We start from the raw sequence: 17,985 nt of genomic DNA on the forward strand, positions 1-17,985 counted from the left end.
GTCATCCCTGGGGCATGAATCACACGCTCCATAAGTTAAGTTCAGGGCCACTCCACGGACAACTCTGCGCCAGAAAACACCATTTTAAGGAGCAGATAAGGAAGAAAGTACAGCAAAGGAGGAAAGTCTTCTCCCCACCTGTCTCAGACCTGGGGGCAGGGGCGATCAGGAAATGAAGGCAGGCAGAATGCCATGCAAAGCGAAGCCACTTCCTACCCTGTTCTCCACACCCAGTCATGTCAAGGGAGCCAACTTACTCTTCAACTTCTAAGTCCTTGCCTGTTCTGCACAAGCCAGTTTCACCGGGGGAGTGAACTGTGAGCATTGCCGGCTGCCAGCTTCCATTCACCCACCTTCATCTTTCTCTTAATGACTCAGTTCAGCAGCCACACAGGGAGTGCACTGGCCGTGAGACAGGCAGCGAGGAGGAAGGCAGCTTCTGTCTACAAGCCGCTTATCACTGGGTGGCTAAAGAACTGCTGGGGAGACTGCACAGAGCAGAGGACACGTCTTTGGTCGGCTGAAACGATCACCCTGTGAGATGGCTCTCTGAGGGTTTCCATAATGCTCTACCAATCAGACACTCAGCAAGTCTGTGGGTCTGCAATCTGAATAACTGACGATCTGTGGGGTCAGTACTAACGCCAGGACGAAATAGCTGCAGCTGGGTTTTAGGTGAATGGAGCAGTGTCTCTGCTTGCTACGAGGCACAGATTTAATAATGTGCAAGAAAGGAACCTCCCCTGCTCCCCTCCCCCCCCACCCCAGCTAGAGATTCTGACCGCAAATGACTTTCTGGTTGGGTACAAATGTCAGGCCATTCATAGTTCCAATTCAATTTTGGAAAACAGCTGTTTCAGTACTTTTTTTTTTCTTCAGGAAAATTTAATCTCATAATTACTTCCAGAAAGGCTATGAGAACTTTCCTGAACGATGAATTATTTTATTTCCTCACGGTCGATCGGCTGGTCAATCACTCAGCACTTATTGAACTTCCCCCTTAGGAGAAAAATCAACTAGTAAGGAAATGGAAAACACAGCTCTCACTTTCCAAGAATTTACCGTGTGAGGAGGGGGGGAAAGAAAAAAAAAAAAAGGAGAAATATGGGATACTTACAGTCGACCAATGATTCAAATCACTAAGTATAAAAAATGACAAATTAGAGAATCTTATTAATAACTACTGTATTCCTGACACGCGCTGAGATTTCAGAATTTTAAAAATGTGGTGGGAGGGAAGGTGGTTAACTAGACTGAACAGTGCTCATTTAGTTGTCTCTGAGAAGTGAAGTCTTCCAAGAAAGGTAAATTTTAAGGGATGCAAGGGTGGTCATCTGTATAATCCCCAACAAAGGGTCTGGTCCCACCGCTGGTTACAGGCAAGCCCTCCTAAAGCCTGAAGCAACACGGTGTCACCGAGAGCAAACCGATCAGCAGCCACAACACCTGGTGACGTCATTCCAGGTGAGTCACAACCTCTGCACTCTGTCCTCGCACTTCGAAACAGGGATTCTAATCTCATCCGGCTCTAACACAAGGTATCAAATGAGATATGCAAAGGCTTTGAAATGAGATTTCGAATTAAAGAAATCCAAAGAGAAAAAAACCTGCGGCAGACATGGGCCTGGGGCTTTGCCCCGGGAAAAATGTAGGGAAAAGAAATGAGTGGCCTTAAGGAAACGGTGCCTTGTGAGGGGGTGGAGTGACGGGGCGTATGCAAGAGAAGGTGACCGTGCTCCTGGAGACCAGGTGGAAAAATCATGATCTGACCCGAGCCCGAGGAGGCAGAGTTCTGCGGATTTCAGAAGACAGTAAGTTCTCAAAGCAAAGCGATAGGCACTGTGGAAAGCCACCATCACTGCTCCTGTGTCTGGAATGTGCTTCCTCAGGAGTTGAAGGCCTCTGTCTGTGGCTGTCAGAACGGGGGTAATTCATGTTCTGCCTTTTGCAGAAGCCCGGCGCCCATGTTTCAAAGGCCTTTATTTAGCCAGTTCACAGCTATGCGGTCTTTTTTATTTGTTTTGAAAATACAGTTACGTCCAAAGAACAGAGACAACCACATATCATTTTGATGTATCTCCTTCTAGGCTCTTAGGTTCTAAGTAGTTTGCAGATGGCTGAGCACATACAGTAAACCATCCTGTATACAGCCTAGTTTTTCTCATTTAAAAGTCCTTCAAAATACTTTAATGAGTAGGTGCTCGATAACTATTTCTTGAAATGCAAACATGACTAGAATACTAAAAATTATTCTAACGTGCATCTGTACCATAGTTTATCTTTTTTAATGTTGTTGAACCGCTTCCAGGTATTTCATCGCATGCATGATTTGTTCGGATCGAGAGTTGAGTTTCTCGGTTCCTGTATCATTTTAAAAGCTGGATCTATTTCGCAGTGTTGCATTACTCCACTGGAGACTCACGAAGGACTGAAATGGACATTCTGACATCAGCATCGCTGCCATCGGTCTCATTAGTGTCTTGAGAGAGTCAAATCAAGAATCCCCATCGATCCTTAAGGTCCAAGTTCATATCCACCTGCTCTGTAAAGCTTTAATATCCCAGTGACTCCAGTCCTCGCTCAGATCCTTCTCTCAACTCCTATGGCACATTTAATGAAATAACTATATAATCATCCACTAATTGTTTAATATCATGTTATTTTTTTTCCCCTCTTAGATTAGTCCTCTCTCCCTGTGATGGACACCAGCTGTCTTTGCTGTCAGCATCTCTTCAGCTCCTTCTGGCGACAACGTGCCATATTCTTACCTGGGACACCAGCCTCCCTCTGACGTCCAGCCCAGTTCAGAAGGTGACATGTGAACTGTGAACTGTGCCCAAGAAATAAGCACTTTCCTTGTTTCCCTGGACATGGTGACTGCTTCAGGAGCAGACACACACCACAATGTGAAGCAATGACAGTCAGGCCCCAGATTTGTATTCATTAGGGGAAGAGACACTTTCCAACTTGACTCAATGATGAAAACGTAGAGCTGGGGTTGTTGAGGCCATCTTGCTACCACAAGGGCAAAGATAAAGCAAACACAAAGAAAATGGAGTTGAGATAAGAAGAAAGAACCAGGTACAGGTAAACTATGTAAACCTCTAGGTAGAACGACATCTGGAATTTTGTGTACACAGGTCAGTAAATTCCCTCCTTGACTGAGCAAGCTTGAGTTCTTTTCTGTCACTTGCAAAATCAATTTAAAAAACAGAGTCCTAACGATTTGCCAATTAGGTTTTGATCTCCCTGAGCTTGAGATTAAGCTTCTTTTGGTTCCCAACAGTACCACGAATAGTGTTCAGTGATTCATGAACACCTTGGGTCCAGGGCTATGTTTCATTTTACTTTATATCTGTCCCCAAACCTAATAGTAATAATGGACACATCAAACATCTGTTTTGTTACTTCTCAGAGCTCCCCTCCAACTGGGATAAAACTCTCATAACCCCATCGCAGCCTGCTGGGGGAGCCAGCGTCGCCGACGATGCAGGCCTCCTGCCCTCTGCGACAGGGAGAACACGGGAATAACCCCAAATCACTCGGGGCGACGGCTGATGTTTAGGAGCACAGCACTAGTCTTCCGTCGACACCTCCAAATTTCAAGGGACTCATATTCGCTTTTTCAAAAACCTTCTTAAATGTTATTTTTTCCTTTTGTGGATCTATGAACCATTCCTCCAAGAGCAATGTCAAATTTTTCTCTTTACTTTGAAGCATCTTCAAAAGGATGCCTTTAATCCTGTTACTCCAAAGCAAAAGACCTGTTTCACTGAAAGAAAGACCATTCTTACCAACAAAAACAACAACAACAACCTAAAACTATTCATATTCTATAGTGGTAAACCTTGTGTCTCTATGCTTATTGTGGAAAGGACTCTCAAGATGAGATCTGCTCTCTTGACAAAATGTCTAAGTGCACAGCAAAGCCTTGTTAACGCCAGGCACAGGGCTGTGTAGTAGATCTCTCGAACGTAATCATCTTGCTCTTTGTTGTTACATAAATGTCTTCTAAAAAAAAATATGCCCACCAAAACAAAACAAACAAAAACCCAAGTGCCTGAGGACACAGCCTGAATTTTGGAAATGCGTTCTCTGTCACGTGACTCTGAAAAGCAGAGAATATACAGCTGGTCTGTCCACCTGAAGAGCTTAGAGCCCAGACATATGAGATGAGAGAGTAGGTGGGAATATTGTTATTAATACTGTGACTTTTAAAATGGATGCAATCATGCTAAATTTCAGAGACAGTATCTTTTTTTTTTTTGATGGATATGGGAGAGCACTATTGTGAAATCATTTTCAACTGGACTTACAAATGGGATCTACCTATTTTGGGGGGCTACAAACCCTAACTGAGGTCACTACTACAGAAATATGTGGCGCCAGAAGTACAGACAGGAAAAGAAACGTGTAATTTTTCCAAAGCAATCAGCTATGAATAAAATGCAAAAATACTTCACTCACCCCGGAGGAAAATTGTTTTCTAAAAACTTCTTTTGTTGATCTTTTCAGAATTAGACTTACTAGGCTTTGCTCTTACTGTGAGTATGTGGCAGCAAAATGTCACACCACAATATAAATCGTTTTAGAAAAATATTGCCAATTAAAGAATATGACAGTTATAAAAAAAATTACTCAACGTGTTGAATGCCACAGAAACTGTAATAGAAGAGATTCATTCCTGGAAACAACGCAACACTTTGCAATATAATACCGTGTTTCAACACTTGAACTACATGCACTGGTGAAGGAATCACCATGGCTTAATAATGTTTTATATACAGGAATCTTTGAGAACTTAAAAATAAAATACATGTTAAACTGATGCACATATATTAAAAATAAAAACAAAGAAGATAATAGGTTTAAACTACCAAAAGGCCAAAATGCAGTGAGACAATGAAAATGAACTCAAATTCAAATTCGAGAACTACAATTCTTGAAGAAATTCCATACCTATATGTAAAAATAACAAAACAAAAAAACACTTAAATAAATGAGAAGTTTCTTTGACTAGATTTTTACCAAATCAACTATCTTATCAACCCATTGGGATTATATAGGTGCTATGTAGCAAAAGATCCCATAGGAATGAGAATGAGGATTCTCTCTTTTTAAATTAACTCTAAGCCGCTATCCTAAACCTAGAGCAATCCTAGGCATTTTACATATATTATCTCATAAAGACCGCAGAACAATTCCATTAGATACGAATTTTTATCTCCATTTTAAAGAAGAGAAAATTGAATTCAGACAAGTTAAATAACACCCAAGATTTAATCCCACAGCAAAACCCATAGCACCTCAGAGCCTTGCGATTAGGGCTCCAAGATGCCCCTAAGCAGATCTCTGGGCTCCTCCAGGCTGCCCGGGGCTGCTGGGCACTGTGGAATGTGCACCAACCAGAATCCAGATGCCGACTCAGTCCTGACCCCTGGATGACCAGACAAACCAAGACCCCCTCCAGCCTCAGCTCACAAGGAGGCTGGACTGGGTGCCTTCTGATTCTAACGGCTGAATTCAATTTGAAAAATCGAGATTTAACCAGGTTTCAATGACTTTCTCTTTTCCTAAGTATATACCACCCAGTAACTCATAAAACATGTTATTCTAGTGTTTTTAGCCACATGATGACTCAATTATCCTGAGGACTAACTGGACAAAAGGCTTTCATTTAATTGCCATAAGGGATGGATCTCTAAAAGATCTCTTTCTGGAGGCTGTTTTCGGGGTGAGGACCGCTTAATTACCTTCGGTGTAGCTTCAACATCACACATCTTCATGCTTTCCCTACCTGCCCACTCGCCACCCTCCCACAGCAGAGTTCTCGGCCCCTGCTACAAGGGACAGACATTGTGTCCTTTGCACAGCACACGAGCTTTGAGGATGGTTTCCAGGACTCACTGCCTGGCTAGATGTGAGCTCCTTGAGGGCGAGACACAATCTTACTTATCCCTGTCTCTCCAGCACCTACCCGCTCCTTGCTACTATGTTGGGCACATAATCAGTGTTCAAGAAATGTTTACTTGAATACTGAATTATTTAATTTTTTTTTAAAGGCAGGCAAGAAGGGAGACGAGAGAAAACAATCTAGGTAAAATGTGGTTTGTGATTCACAGGATCCCATTAAACCTATACCAAGTACAGGCCTGCCTCATTTTGCACGAATGACCTGTTCCTGAAAGGTAAGTTTTATAAATTGATTCATCTTGCTAATAATTTGCGAGAATCTTAACTTTAATTTCAAATGTAACATTTCCTTATAATTTAATAATCTGTATATCCCCCATCTCCTGACAACAATAAACACTAAAACATACCAGAGAGCCTCTATAATTCAAGAAAACTTGCAGGATTTTTTTAAAGCAAAAAAAGTGTCATGGAACATGACCACCACCTCAGTTAATCTACACTGTTCAGGACGTGAGCGTTTTAACTTAGATCATTTATCTAGCCTTACAGTTGCAAACCACAACACGACAAAATCATTTGTTATCTGCCAAGTGGCTAAAATGAATCAGATGTTTTCCTATAAAAGATAGGTATTTACCTTCCAAATTCATCTTGTTTTTTAACTCAGACTTGTGTATACTAGGCTATATCGATCTGTATGAATGTTTTTAACATATGAAAACAAAGACAGGAAACATCAGGTGAAATCGGGACCTTGGAACTCATCAGTCAAGAAAGACCTCCTTCCCCCATCCCAAGGTGAGGCTGATCAAGAACGCTCCAAAGGTGGGGGGCTTTTTAACCCACATCTTAAGGGGCAGGAAAGAGAGATAAGACTACTGCGGTGATGTTCCCCAGTAACGGAAGAGCAGGGTTGACAACAGGAAGGAGGAAGCAGGAAAGCGGTGTGTGCCTGGACAGCAAAGAGAGTCCTTCACAGACACGGCAAACCCTACCGACAGGGTAAAGAGGTCACTGTTAGCAGCTCCAGGCTCGCGGACACCCTGGGGCCGGCCACTCGGCCCTTTCCCACTCCCAGCTGCTCCCCCGCTGGCTTGAACACAGCTAGTCCCCTGCCCTGTGTTCCCAGCCCTTCCCTCTCACCCCGTTCTAATTCTAGTCCAAGTCAGTGCGAACTCTTCATTTAAACTCCTCAAGGGCAAGGAACTCGCTTTTTACCGATGTCCCCCCCGCCCTTTCTCGTTACCTGGTATATGTATGTAGTAGGTACCCAACAAATGCTGTCTGAATGATGAATCGGTAAATGAATATATTATTTTCAGTGTTTCGCAGCAGGAAGTTACAGACGCCAGATGCAGATTCTAGGGCTGAGGACAAGAAAGAAGCAGCTGAAAAAGAGAAATCTAGACACAGGAGGAAAAGCACAGACACCCTGGGGAAGGAGAGGAAAGGGAAGGGGGTATGGGAAGAATCCTGTGAAATTCAGTCAGAGGCCAAATGAACTCACAGTTTGTAAGAATAAAAATTCCTCAGCCAGTAGAAATGACCATCCTGACAGTTTATTATGAACCCAGCGCTGAGAAGCTGGGTGCGAGGCGTGACAGGAGCAAAAACACAAGTAAGGACCCACCATTTATGCTGAGGAAGCAGAAGGGACAAGCTCTGTATCCAGTCTCTACCTTCAACATCGGGTTTGGCGTCACCTCTTACTACCCTCTCCTACATCTTCGTTTTTAAAACTGGATTAAAATCGTTTAACCTGGGCATCTCCATTGTTCTATCAGGTCGCACTGACCCATCGGTTTTACCTCCTTCCTTTCCACATTCAAAATCTTTTCCTTTTCCCGTTTGCTAAATTTAAGTCGAAGAACCAAGAGCCTTTTGTAAGATCAGAAGAGTTTTCTCTCTGGTTTGGGTCCAGCATTTCAGTGAGATTCTGCTGACTGCCGAGGAGGATTTCTGAAATGTTATGGTGTGAGCTTTCCAAAAGGCAACCTCAATTTGATATCTGTGAGCATGCCAACAGATGCGATTGAAAACATTCTGCACATAATGAAGGGTTCTTGTCTTCAGTGTTCAGCTCTGCCCATTAATATGCAGGGCACATGGTGGGGTGGGGGTAGAGATGCACTCCTGAGCTGGAGTAAAAGCTCAGTTGGCAAGATGTGAAGTTAAGTAATGTAAAAGGAACCGTTAGCCTGATGACCACTTGAATGGTTTAGAAAAGCATAGGCTACTGCCAGGAAATGGGAAAATTATACTAACAGAAAGTATCTGGACAATGGGAATTGACTAAAAGCCAACGGTGGGACATCTAAAGACTAGGATACAAACTGTCTCCACAAAATGACCACCTGACCAAGCTACGAATCTGCAAGTCTGGGCTTAGAGTGAAACACACACACCTACGTGGGTCTCGGCCAAGCAATGCAGTACACATGCAGTTTGGCAAAATCCAGATTCTGATGGGTCAGGATGAGGAAAAGGAGAGACAGTTGGTAAACTCCAAAATTCTGGGGTCAGCCTGGAAATAGGATGCATATTCTGTTAATCCTACCAACAATGTTGCCAATGGTAGATCAAAAATTCAAGCTTCGTGTCAGTGGTAAATTGAGAAGATCATGGCAACTGTAACTGAATTCAAATTTTTGGCTTTCTTGCTATGTGATCTCAAAGGACCTATTTAGGAGCCTGTCTCCTTTTCAGTAAAAAGGTCTATTTTTTTTTTTTTATGACCGTAACACAGTAGTGTTTAATATACATTTGCTCAATTAGCAAATAAAGAAATGTTTAATTGAAATAATGTATGCAAAGAATTGGCACACAATTGGTGCTTAATAAATGTTCACTATTTTGACCCTTCGCTGCTTTCACTTTTATGTGTATTTTCTGTGTGGTTTTCTGTTTGGTTTTGTCTTAATGTACCAAATAAACAAAGTCGTTTCTTTCTAATTATAAAAGTAATACATGTTCATTGAAGTAAACATATAACATATTACATTTGCAAGTTGAGAAATGTACTGAACTATTGTCCAGAAAGGCCTTACTATATTATTATCAGCAATGTGGAATTGCTATTTTAATTTACATTACCACTTTGGTTAAACATTTTCATGTTTACAAATAATTTATATTTATCATTGGCTTTTCTTGTTTATGATTTTTTACTCATTCGCTACTGAATTTTTTCTTGATCATTACAAACAAAATAGTATGCCTTAATGGTTGCTGCTGTCTCTCTCTCTTTTTTTTTTTACTCACGGTGACCATTGATAATTTTTCATTTTATGTGGTTAAAACTACCAGTCTTTCTCTTTTTCAGCTGGATGTTCATGTGTTTTTAAACAAAATATCTATAATTTTGAAATGTTTTACTTAAAAAATTTTAACACTAATAAGTGTTTAACAGATTTAACACAGAAGAAATAGCTTTATGATATTAATACAAATTACTAATCCAAAAGCCACAAATATGTTCATTTGTATATGAAGAAATATATTTGTAGGTAGCACATTTCATTAAAGGTGAGATTTATATATGAATGCTAAACACACAAAATTTTGTTCCCCACTGCATAAAGTTTTATTTTTATTCACATTATGTAGACATGGGGTTCTTAAAAAAAAAAATTCAAAGGGAGAAAAATTAGGAAAAAAACATAAAAACATTACTATAATTCTAATACCTAAGGTAACCAACACTGATCTGTCGAACATTTTTATACAGATATCTTTATGCATATATTCAAAACATTCATATAGAGACACATGTATACATACATATATACATATATACTTTTATATAAACAACTGGCTCTGTGCCTGTCTTATCACTTCATTTTTTCCCCTTAACCTTCTTGCCACTCCCAAACCTCATGACTAATGTTTACAGTTTGGTTGCTACATATAATAATAGAAACTCAGAGAAACACTGTGTGTTTTTTAAATACAGAATTATATTACATATACTTCTCCAAACCTTCCTTTCCCTAAACTACATTATAGGGCTTACTCAATTGGCCTAAGTCACTTTTAATAGCCACTTAATATCCCAGAGTACGATTGTACTGCAGTTTACCTGGTCGTCCCATTACTGAAGGTCATTTGCTTCGTTTCCAATGTTTTGATGCTACACACAATGATGCGATAAACGTACCTGCATATACCTAACCTTACAGTGCTTCTACTTTATGGGATAGATTATCAGGAGTGAGACTGTGGGATCAAAGCCTATATATATTTTTTAATTTTGATAGGTATTTCCATATGGCTTTCTGGAAAGACTGTAAACATATAACATTCTCTATAATGCTTAAAATAGGTCTCTGAACTTGACCAAGTAAAAATTGACTTATTGCCTGAGGAAAAAAATTAAACACCCACTGAACGCATTTTAATTATTCTCCTCAAATTCCAATGATCTGGTTTGTGTTACTTTTACTACCTTGTTTCCCAATAACACTGTTATCTAATTATTAATACTACATAAGGAAACACAGAGAATATATAATACAAATTTTTCCACTACGAACTTCAAAATAAACATCTGAAAAATTCTGAGAGCTATAATGACTTTAAAATATATTCAATAACTTACTAATTACCAACCACAGTTTTCAAGTTGGCCATAAAAACTATAGGGGGGGAGAAGAAAAACTAAGTATATGCAAAAGGTGAGAGAGAAACCAGGACCTCTCAATGCCTCTTTCTTGATTTACCGAAGAACTGCTTTTCATGCAGCAGAAAAGCATGAATCTAGGAAGTCTGTTTTGAAAATTTATCAATCAAAAAGATAGAATCAAATATTTAGAGAGACCCAAAGAACGGCTCTGAAAGTCTACTCAGAAGACAACGGCAAACAGAGCCATTCTGTCAACATCTTGCAGATGGCTTATCATCAAACGCTTGCCTCAGCCTGCACAAACCCCCACTGCGGTTCTCCAGGGCACGGCGCTCACTGCACTGCTTCCGGGCACCTACTCTACTACAGGCCCTGTTTGAAACAGACAAGTAGTCACTTATATCTGATAAACCCGCCCCCTTTGCTCCCCAAATGCATCTTTCCATTATATTTGTGACAAGTTTTTAATACTTTTACGCTGATGAAATAATATGCCAGCACGGCATCAGAATAACCAACCTTCACATCTCTGCAAGGAAGGTGGCTGATGCCATTCCACAGGCCGTACGTGTAACGGGCAGGTGAATCCACTCGCTGTACTTACTTACTGAAAATGACTTGAGTAAAATATATTGACGATACTAATAATTATACTAAGTAAAATGAAAATAAAAAGTAGTCATGTTTTAAGCCATAGATGGTAACTTTGTAAAAATAATAATGTGTTGACTGGCACAGAAATCTTTCATCGGATTCAGAATAATATTTTCCACATCATGTAAAACACCTCATTTTACTCCGTAAGACTAGGTACCAATGGCTTCATATGATGCTTAAAAGGGCAAGATCTTGATCAAGAAGCAAGGAAATTAACATAGCTAGTGTTGAATTATATCCATTAAATAGACTTAATTTCTCATATATGAAAAAAAAGTAACTAGCAAATTTTAATGTATTTAAATATGGCATACTATTCTTGAAATAGTGCATGATTATTTCATAGAATACTGAATTACAGCTATGGCAGCAAATATCTTAAGATCCCACTATAAACTCCTTGGCTTTGAATGTGTTGGCTTTCATCCCAAAGTTTAAAGTGGGAAAGTCACATCTATGTGGTTTTGATTATTCGACAAACAAAGGATCATTTATAAAATGAATGGTCATAAAGAACAATTAACACCCAACAAATGAAATATATCTCAGGTTACTTTGGACACATATTTTCACACCAAAACATTAATACAGGAGGTTATAAAATTAAAATTCTCTTGGAAAGTGAATCCTTTACTTGTACTTCTTGACTAGAAAATATGTCTTTCAGATAGTTTTCCTTAGAAACTAATACCTGTAAAAAGATCATTTAAAAGTAAATATGAATGGCAGTTTTTCAACCCCTCCAAAATATTTCAGTCATGCTTTCATGATTGGTATTACTCTTAACCATGGAAAATCCTGAAGTTTTCAGCAGACTTATAAATAATATTTTTTAATTGGTCTTAAAAAAAAATCTCTGCAGTAAAATTTAAAAAGATTCTCTAGAAGTTTCTCAGGCGTTTTCATCACCAACCATCACTAACTAACTAAAAGACAATGGGTTGATTTGAAAGCAAAACTAAGGGTTTTCTTGTCTAATTAGTAAAAAGCTTTTCTTCTTTTATTGGATGATAAATGAAATAGATGCTTCTGGGTCACATTTCAATATGGTACAGAGTAAAAGTCTTTTTTTGGCTTACAAATTGTCTGTCTCAGAATGCTCCCAATTCAGAATGAGTTTTCTCTAAAATTCAGTGTTATAAATAGAAGTTGCTTTTCTAAAGTAGTTCACAAAATTCTATATGACCCATATGTAAATGAAATACTATTACATGTGTTTCAATGCAGAAAATAATTTACTTTGTAATATTCATTCTATCAATATTGGATATTAAGCAAAAACAAAACACTAATAGACATTATATAAAAAACATGTACTCCTCTTGAAGCCTGGTGCTTGAAGCAAAACACAGTTTGGGCTGTTTTTGTAAAACAAAAATAAAAATAAAAAATGAACAAATGAGATAATTTATTAGCAAACTTTGGAAACATATATTCATGTCTGGCTTCTGTTAACTCTATTATCTGTTTCGTTTCATTTTAATAAAACACTCCTGGTTTCAATACCTATTTTTTTGTTGCCAACTGACAACACACTACTATTACATAGAAAATGGTCAGTTTAAACGTTTAGAAAAAGCATGCCTAACGGGAGAGAAAGACCGTTCAAACATTCCTACGAACACTGTACTTAAGCCTTGCTTTACTTCAGAATTCATGCTTTTCAAATTCTTTGATAGGTGAGTGTTCCAAGTGCTGACCATATGTTTTTCAACTATAAGATCCTTTTTTTTTTTTTTTTTTTTTTTTGGTTTACAAAGAGAAAGAGGAAAGAGGAACTAGGAGAGGCTGACGATCAAAAAAGAGATCAGGAGAGATATGTATGTATAAACGAAAAAAGAAACACCCTGTCTGAAGTGGAAATTAAGTTATAAAAGAAAAAAGAAGAAGCGGGAAGGACAACTCCAGCTCCATACGTGGTCTCCACTGAGATGTGAGAGCAGAGCCGCGGAAGAAGCAGCTCAGACCCGGCGAGCCCACTGGAAAGCCATCTCTCGACCAGAGCACGCCAAGGACACAGCGCGATTTTCAGCGCATGAAGTTTTAGGTGCAGGTGCTGAGGAGTGCAGGCTTGGAAAATTCAGAATGTTTTATTTTTAAAAAATAATCATTACTAGTAAAAATAAAAAGTATGAATAGCTTTCTAATTTCTAATTTGCACGTTTATTTGTAGAAGCGCAGTGCACGTGAGTGAATACGATCTGGTCACTGACAGCCTGACCACGTTACAACAGGGAGGCTGCGCTGGCCACCGGAAGCAGAGGACTTCCTCTCGACGCTCTTTACTGCGGCCTCGCTTTTTATTGAGATAGAAATCCCTGTCCAACGTTACAATGATCTATACCATTTCTCAGTGCTTCCATCAATTTGCAGTCTTTGAACGGAGTAACTATACCACCACGTGTACTTTAAAACTCATACAGACAACTAAAAAGTAAGATCACACACCCATTATTCAAGTTCTACCTGATTCGTTTCTTCCAGAGAATTACGAAAATGGGTTGAGATTCCTTATCCATAGTTATTTAACTTTAAAAATACGCTCACTTCGGTTTCTTACGTAGGTCTCTTTCTCACTAACACACATGTTTGAAAATATAAAGCACGTCTATCAAAGACACACCTTTGATATGCCTTTGTATGGGGCGAGTCTGGCCAAAAGTGGGGGACATCTACACACAAAAGCGGTGGACACTGGGGAAGGGCCAGAGGAAATAGAAATGAACATGTACGTCCAGAGGACATGATGCAGAGAAAAATTTCAGGACAGATTAAGTAAGAAGGGGCAGAAAGAGACCTACCTATATAACAGAGGCCTACACAGCAAGGCATGAGTCACGCCAGCCTTGATTCAGGATGTCCTTGTTCAAAATGTTGCCCAACTCCAGACAGTAAATTCCAGCCCTCAACATCCTAAAAAAAAAAAAAAAACGGGCTGGCAGGTTGGTATGTTATTAACCAAGATGCGCCAAAGGGGATCCGGATGTGACACACCAAAAGATGTCACTTTGACGTAAAAATTACTTTGAGCTGAAGGCATCTGAGTTGCTGAAATCCTGCACCTGCCTAAAAGCATCTCAGAAGGACTCAGTTGTCATGAAGCCATCACCGGGATCAACTCTGACCTCTCCTTGGAGAAGTCAGCGGCACACCCCGCAGACTTTGTCACAAACTCTCACGTCTCTCACTTAGTCTCCTAGGGCCCATTTATCTTTCCAAAAAGTCATTTGCTTTTCCAAAAGTCCCCTCTCTCCCTGTCTTTCCCAACTAAACTAGGTATCTAGACCCCAAATTCTGACCTCTCCATTGAGTCACTCATCACAGGTGCCTGGGCCATGCATGAGTTAATAAACTTATGTTTGTTTTGCTCCTGTTAATCTATCTACTGTCAGTCTAATTTACAGGGCCCCAGCCAATGAACCTAAGATGGGTAAAGGAAAGAAAGAAAACAAAACAAAACAAAACATAATTTTTCCTCCCTTATAGCAGCAATGTGAAATTTTTCAAGAAAATGAGTGAGTTCCTCAGAAGTGTTCTTGTATTAACACAGCCTCATTTTCAGGAACAAGAACAGATCCAGAGATCTCATTCCTGCCTCCTCACCTCCTGCCTCCCCACCCAGGACCACCTCCTGGACCTGTAACTCCTCTGAGCAGACCGGGTCCTATTTGAGGGCTGTGCCATTGCCTCTGGCACAGCTCTCAAATGCCCCACGAAGCCCTCAGTCTCCCAGGGTGGCAACTGCTACCGCCTCCTCCAGAAAGCCTTTGCCACTGCCCCCCACCACGGATGGTCTGGGTTCCTCCTCTCTGTCGCGAAATAGCCCACGCACATTATCATTACGCTCGTATGAATGATCCTCCAACTAAACCGACTCCTTCAGGGCCCTACCCGTGCTTTATTCCCTTCTGTTTTGCCTGAACTTCATGCAGGAAATGCAATCAATGTTTATGAATTAATTCATTAAAATGACCACAGCAGTCGAAGGGAGACCTAGAACTAGAACCAGGTGTCCCAGTCCTGTTCCAGGGGTCTAGTTTCAAGTCAAAGGCATATTAAACTCAACGGAATGTGTAATATCCAGAAATATATTTTAAGAGGTATACAAAGCATTCTAACAGCATTTAAACACATATCAAACACAGCTCCAAAACAATTATAATTGCCTCTTCTGTTCCTGTAACACCTCACACCAGACCCTTCTGAGAAAAGGGGAAAAAAAAAAATCCCACTATTCATCTAATTGTGGACTATTATGTAATAGGAAGAGAAAAGTACTGTTCCCAACCCAGCCAATAATAAACTAGACCCTTAGGCAGGATGATTGACAGTCCTTATAATTTTATCCCAGGGAGAACAATAATAGATACTATTTTTATTCATACCGGTATTTAATCCTTTTCCTCAGTAATATACTGGATGGCACTAATTTCTATGGGTTAATTATATATTCCCTCAAACAGAATAGGTTTTTCTTTAGCTGTGTTTTATTGAATTCACAGAGCCATCCCAGAGGAATATTACAGCCAAATGAAAAGTCATTTCACCAACTGAAAGGCCAACTTATTTTCTACAGAAATGTGCTCAGCAAGCAAGGCTCGTTGACTCCACCCTCCTGGTTCCACACAGAACCTTTGTTTTTCTTCTGCTTCTTCCTGTTTCAAATATGCTGTCATATCTATTTTGTGCATGCTGACAACCAAACATTTAACCACAGAGACACAGACTTTCACTTTCCTTAACGTCTTAGACTTAGAGACACTAGTAGACACTGCCTTGCATGTAGTGCGTATTTACAAAACCTGAACTCCCTTGACATCTGGATCGACACTGTTCTCTACTGATAATTCCTTTCGCCTTATGTCACCTTCTTCCGGTGATTCCTCCCTTCTAATGCACGGTTCCCACGTTATGGACACCTCTGCTCCTAAGAATCATGCTACAGAGATCAGAGAGGAGAGGAAGGAAGAGACTTGGGAAGGAAGAAGGGGAGGCTCACTGTTTTTACTACTCAATTTTTGTTCCTTAAACATTCATTTAAGCATTCAACAAATTTTTACTGTGCAGCTACTTAATGCCAGTGACTAAGCAAGGCACAGTTCTCTTCTCTTAGCCTCGGCTGATGGAAATATTTTCTGAAAATGGATTTTTATAATTATAGATTCTTATAGCATTAAAATAACTTATTTGGACTACTAACCAGTTTTGTTTTATTGAGAAATTTTCAACTATACTTGGGCAGTTAAAAAGTGGCCAAGGTAACCATTGATCGAAGAGAACTTATTTAATTGCCTTAAGAGAACATAGCTCAGGAGGATCATCACTGGTACATGACATCTTTCTGGTCCTTCATTCTTGCAATTTACATTGCTTATTATTCATATAACACGGACCGGTACATGGATTTTTGGAAACAACATCTGTATTAATACAAGAGTGGAGAAAGTAGCAAGCAAATGAAATTCATTTATCGAAGCCACCATTACAATGAAGTATTTATTACCTGACACCCTGGCTTTAACTCTTAGGAAAAACAGGAAGTAAGAAGGGTCAATAAACAAACCACTGCCAGATAGGAAAAGAGTCTCCCTAACAGGCAAGATGGTCCCCTTGAATGAGCAGTGGAGCACATCTCTCATGACAGGAGAGCTACGATTCCATAAATGGGCTGTCGCCCAGTGAAGAGAAGAGAAACAAGGCCAAGCAGTGTTGAAGCCTTACTAACCCTTGGTCACCAGCCTTGAATGCCATTTCTTTGACATTTCCCAACTTGGAAGAAGGAAACTGACTTACATTTTGGTAAGCTAACATAATTTATTACACATGATCTGTTACTTAAATACTTCGGGGTCGCTGGTCGGTGTTTCCCAAGGACCGCTCACAGGCAAACGGAAAAACTGTGGCCACCTCACGGCCACCACTCCATCTCTGCCGTCTTCACTGTCATTACTCTGTAACGGCAGTCTGCAGTTCAGCACCTTCTCTTCCTCATGCCTCTGCTTTCGATCCCCCAAAGGTTCAACATAGAGTATTTTCCAAATGTCTTATTCCATTGATAGCGCAGGCTCAAAGACTACGGTCCCTATACTATGTGCTTTCCTGTCCCAAAATGCTTTATCAAGTTGCATTAAATAGCAAATAAAGACTGCATCTGAACTAATGTAAACATATTCCCTTCTTTTAGGAATTAGCACCAACACGACTTTCCACTAATAATGCATTGCTCCCAACTGGCAGTGTGACCACCCCAAGACCCCGAGATGTCAAAGGCCAATCAGTCCTGGATCAGAATCTACTATTCCACCTTTAGACTGCTCGCCTCTCGGCTTTCTGCCCCACTACCTGAACAAAATAGCATTTCATGTACATATTGCCAGATCGGGAGGGGTATTCTAAAAGTCTGAACGTGACAGGAAAATACTACAGGTGGTGAGTCTCTTCATCTGGCATCATTTCACCCTAAAAGAGACCTCCCAGTACAGAGGAACACAGGTGAGAGACCAGCCAGAGGGAATGGCTGGACTCAGCGATGGGCTGATGAGACTTTCTGTTTCTGACAAACGCTGCAATCCAGTAACTCATAGGCCCTTCTTGCTGAGGATCACAGAGCAAGAGAGGACAAGGAGGATTCATTTTATTTTTATTTGAAAATTTACTGGCACCTCCTACCTCCTGATCTAGGTGCTGAGGGTGCAGCTGTGAACAAAAGAGAAAGACGCCTCATCCTCATGGAGCTTCCTGGTATGAGGAGACGACAAGACAATAAAAACCACAGAGAACATCGGGCGGCA

General features: G+C 40.2%; 1 protein-coding gene and 1 long non-coding RNA gene across 5 annotated transcripts in view; one reads left to right on the forward strand and one right to left on the reverse strand.

The window, feature by feature from the left end:
* The window catches only part of PIP4K2A (phosphatidylinositol-5-phosphate 4-kinase type 2 alpha), a 166,805-nt gene that overhangs the window by 116,611 nt on the left and 32,209 nt on the right, over positions 1-17,985 (reverse strand). Inside the window, exon 2 of one of the 4 annotated variants that reach the window (XM_039877563.1) lies at positions 13,996-14,107. The exons of the other annotated variants lie outside the window; for them this stretch is intronic. The gene's annotated coding sequence lies outside the window, so the exon portion shown is untranslated. The remainder of the gene's footprint in view (positions 1-13,995; positions 14,108-17,985) is intronic. 4 annotated transcript variants of the gene reach the window in all.
* On the forward strand, positions 834-3,169 carry LOC120614674 (uncharacterized). The gene is made up of 2 exons (XR_005656044.1): positions 834-1,464; positions 2,679-3,169. It is a non-coding gene; the product is annotated as an uncharacterized LOC120614674 (long non-coding RNA).

This window comes from Pteropus medius, unplaced genomic scaffold, assembly GCF_902729225.1.
Source record: "Pteropus medius unplaced genomic scaffold, Ma_sr-lr_union100, whole genome shotgun sequence".
Lineage (NCBI taxonomy): Eukaryota > Metazoa > Chordata > Mammalia > Chiroptera > Pteropodidae > Pteropus > Pteropus medius.